Here is a 4,724-nt window from a genome sequence, read left to right on the forward strand (position 1 = left end):
TGACTTGGTGTGTTGGTGGTGACTTGGTGTGTTGGTGGTGACTTGGTGTGTTGGTGGTGACTTGGTGTGTTGGTGGTGACTTGGTGTGTTGGTGGTGACTTGGTGGTGACTTGGTGTGTTGTTTGGTGTGTTGGTGGTGACTTGGTGTGTTGTTGGTGTGTTGGTGGTGACTTGGTGTGTTGTTGGTGACTTGGTGTGTTGTTGGTGACTTGGTGTGTTGTTGGTGACTTGGTGTGTTGGTTGGTGTGTTGGTGGTCACTTGGTGTGTTGTTGGTGACTTGGTGTGCTAGTCACTTGGTGTGTTGGTGGTGACTTGGTGTGTTGGTGGTGACTTGGTGTGTTGTTGGTGACTTGGTGTGTTGTTGGTGACTTGGTGTGTTGGTGGTGACTTGGTGGTGACTTGGTGTGTTGGTGGTGACTTGGTGGTGACTTGGTGTGTTGGTGGTGACTTGGTGTGTTGGTGGTGACTTGGTGTGTTGGTGGTGACTTGGTGGTGACTTGGTGTGTTGGTGGTGACTTGGTGTGTTGGTGGTGACTTGGTGTGTTGGTGGTGACTTGGTGTGTTGGTGGTGACTTGGTGGTGACTTGGTGTGTTGGTGGTGACTTGGTGTGTTGGTGGTGACTTGGTGTGCTGGTCACTTGGTGTGTTGGTGGTGACTTGGTGTGTTGGTGGTGACTTGGTGTGTTGGTGACTTGGTGTGTTGGTGGTGACTTGGTGTGTTGGTGGTGACTTGGTGTGTTGGTGACTTGGTGTGTTGGTGGTGACTTGGTGTGTTGGTGGTGACTTGGTGTGTTGGTGGTGACTTGGTGTGCTGGTGACTTGGTGTGTTGGTGACTTGGTGTGTTGGTGGTCACTTGGTGTGTTGGTGGTCACTTGGTGTGTTGGTTGGTGTGTTGGTGGTGACTTGGTGTGTTGGTGGTGACTTGGTGTGTTGGTGGTGACTTGGTGTGTTGGTGGTGACTTGGTGTGTTGGTGGTGACTTGGTGTGTTGGTGGTGACTTGGTGTGCTGGTCACTTGGTGTGTTGGTTGGTGTGTTGGTGGTGACTTGGTGTGTTGGTGGTGACTTGGTGTGTTGGTGACTTGGTGTGTTGGTGGTGACTTGGTGTGTTGGTGACTTGGTGTGTTGGTGACTTGGTGTGTTGGTGGTGACTTGGTGTGTTGAGGACTTGGTGTGTTGGTGGTGACTTGGTGTGTTGGTGGTGACTTGGTGTGTTACTGGTGACTTGGTGTGTTGTTGGTCACTTGGTGTGTTACTGGTGACTTGGTGTGTTGGTCACTTGGTGTGTTGTTGGTGACTTGGTGTGCTGGTGACTTGGTGTGTTACTGGTGACTTGGTGTGTTGCTGGTGACTTGGTGTGTTGCTGGTGACTTGGTGTGTTGGTCACTTGGTGTGTTGTTGGTGACTTGGTGTGCTGGTGACTTGGTGTGTTACTGGTGACTTGGTGTGTTGCTGGTGACTTGGTGTGTTGGTGGTGACTTGGTGTGTTGCTGGTGACTTGGTGTGTTGGTGGTGACTTGGTGTGTTGCTGGTGACTTGGTGTGTTGGTGGTGACTTGGTGTGTTGCTGGTGACTTGGTGTGCTGGTGTGTTGGTGGTGACTTGGTGTGTTGGTCACTTGGTGTGCTGGTGACTTGGTGTGTTGGTGGTCACTTGGTGTGTTGGTGGTCACTTGGTGTGTTGGTGGTCACTTGGTGTGTTGGTGGTGACTTGGTGTGTTGGTGACTTGGTGTGCTGGTGACTTGGTGTGTTGGTGACTTGGTGTGTTGGTGGTCACTTGGTGTGTTGGTCACTTGGTGTGTTGGTCACTTGGTGTGTTGGTGGTGACTTGGTGTGCTGGTCACTTGGTGTGTTGGTGGTGACTTGGTGTGTTGGTGGTGACTTGGTGTGCTGGTCACTTGGTGTGTTGGTGGTGACTTGGTGTGTTGGTGGTGACTTGGTGTGCTGGTCACTTGGTGTGTTGGTCACTTGGTGTGTTGGTGGTCACTTGGTGTGCTGGTCACTTGGTGTGTTGGTCACTTGGTGTGTTGGTGGTGACTTGGTGTGTTGGTGGTGTGTTGGTGACTTGGTGTGTTGGTGGTGACTTGGTGTGTTGGTGGTGACTTGGTGTGCTGGTGACTTGGTGTGTTGGTGGTCACTTGATGTGTTGTTGGTGACTTGGTGTGTTGGTGGTGACTTGGTGTGTTGTTGGTGACTTGGTGTGTTGGTGGTGACTTGGTGTGTTGTTGGTGACATGGTGTGTTGTTGGTGACTTGGTGTGTTGGTGGTCACTTCGTGTGTTGGTGACTTGGTGTGTTGGTGGTCACTTGGTGTGTTGGTGACTTGGTGTGTTGGTGGTGACTTGGTGTGTTGGTGGTCACTTCGTGTGTTGGTGACTTGGTGTGTTGGTGGTGACTTGGTGTGTTGGTGGTCACTTGGTGTGTTGTTGGTCACTTGGTGTGTTGTTGGTGACTTGGTGTGTTGTTGGTGACTTGGTGTGTTGGTGGTCACTTCGTGTGTTGGTGACTTGGTGTGTTGGTGGTCACTTCGTGTGTTGGTGACTTGGTGTGTTGGTGGTGACTTGGTGTGTTGGTGGTCACTTGGTGTGTTGGTGGTGACTTGGTGTGTTGGTGGTGACTTGGTGCGTTGGTGACTTGGTGTGTTGGTGGTGACTTGGTGTGTTGGTGACTTGGTGTGTTGGTGACTTGGTGTGTTGGTGGTGACTTGGTGTGTTGGTGACTTGGTGTGTTGGTGGTGACTTGGTGTGTTGGTGGTGACTTGGTGTGCTGGTCACTTGGTGTGTTGGTGGTGACTTGGTGTGTTGGTGGTGACTTGGTGTGTTGGTGACTTGGTGTGTTGGTGACTTGGTGTGTTGGTGGTGACTTGGTGTGTTGGTGGTCACTTGGTGTGTTGGTGGTGACTTGGTGTGTTGGTGACTTGGTGTGTTGGTGGTGACTTGGTGTGTTGGTGACTTGGTGTGTTGGTGACTTGGTGTGTTGGTGGTGACTTGGTGTGTTGGTGGTCACTTGGTGTGTTGGTGGTGACTTGGTGTGTTGGTGACTTGGTGTGCTGGTGACTTGGTGTGTTGGTGGTCACTTGGTGTGTTGGTTGGTGTGTTGGTGGTGACTTGGTGTGTTGGTGACTTGGTGTGTTGGTGGTGACTTGGTGTGTTGGTGACTTGGTGTGTTGGTGGTGACTTGGTGTGTTGGTGGTCACTTGGTGTGTTGGTGGTGACTTGGTGTGTTGGTGACTTGGTGTGTTGGTGGTGACTTGGTGTGTTGGTGGTGACTTGGTGTGTTGGTGGTGACTTGGTGTGGTGGTCACTTGGTGTGTTGGTGACTTGGTGTGTTGGTGACTTGGTGTGTTGGTGACTTGGTGTGTTGGTGGTGACTTGGTGTGTTGGTGGTGACTTGGTGTGGTGGTGACTTGGTGTGTTGGTGGTGACTTGGTGTGCTGGTCACTTGGTGTGTTGGTGGTGACTTGGTGTGTTGGTGACTTGGTGTGTTGGTGGTGACTTGGTGTGTTGGTGGTGACTTGGTGTGTTGGTGACTTGGTGTGTTGGTGGTGACTTGGTGTGTTGGTGACTTGGTGTGTTGGTCACTTGGTGTGTTGGTGACTTGGTGTGTTGGTGGTCACTTGGTGTGTTGGTGGTGACTTGGTGTGTTGGTGACTTGGTGTGTTGGTGGTCACTTGGTGTGTTGGTGGTGACTTGGTGTGTTGGTGACTTGGTGTGTTGGTGGTGACTTGGTGTGTTGGTGACTTGGTGTGTTGGTCACTTGGTGTGTTGGTGGTGACTTGGTGTGTTGGTGGTCACTTGGTGTGTTGAGGACTTGGTGTGTTGGTGGTGACTTGGTGTGTTGGTGGTGACTTGGTGTGTTGGTGACTTGGTGTGTTGGTCACTTGGTATGCTGGTGACTTGGTGTGGTAGTGGTGACTTGGTGTCTTGGTGTGTTAGTGGTGACTTGGTGTGTTGGTGGTGACTTGGTGACTTGGTGTCAAGACACCCCCCCCCCCCCCCGCCCCCCCCCCCCCAAAAAAAAAAAAAAAATCATCCCTGTTTTTCAAACACCCACTCCACTGAACACAAATCTGCCAACACTTCGACACATGTACAAATGGTAATGCATTTAACCACTTTATTGTATGTAAATCATCTCACATAGCTCCCTTTGCACGGAGACAAACCAGACACACTGGGTGTAAGACACCCCCGTCTGCCATTATTCCAGAAATGCTACAAAAATTATTGTATAATCTTTTTTTTCTTTTCTTAAATCTTAAATATCAGTTTTTCATTTATCATCCTTGCCACTCAGTTAACAAACTTCCATAAATAAATATATATATATATATATATTATATACACCAAATATTTGAAGCGCTTCATGCGAAAACTGGGTGAAAAAAAAAAGGTTCGCGTGTACAACTTCTCTAAAAGGAAAAAAAAAACGAAGAAGAAAAAGGAAAGAAAAAAGAGAAATAAATTATATTCTGCTCTGTGTGTGTGTGTGTGTGTGTGTGTGTTATAAATGAAAGAAGAAAAGACATCAGTTCTTCGGGTGTGTAGTTTATTGTTTGTGCTGTTTTCTTGTTGGGCTGAATTCTGTTCTATGTTCGGTACAGCCTGATTTTGTATTCTGCTCAGTCAGTGAATAGTGTCCAACGCAATTTGATGAGTAGCCCACAATTTGAAAACAGGACAGAAAGAAAGACAAGAGACAGAGAGAGACTGGGAGAGAGAGAGAG

The sequence above is a fragment of the Babylonia areolata genome, chromosome 16 (assembly GCF_041734735.1).
Source record: "Babylonia areolata isolate BAREFJ2019XMU chromosome 16, ASM4173473v1, whole genome shotgun sequence".
In the NCBI taxonomy this organism is placed as follows: Eukaryota; Metazoa; Mollusca; class Gastropoda; order Neogastropoda; family Buccinidae; genus Babylonia; species Babylonia areolata.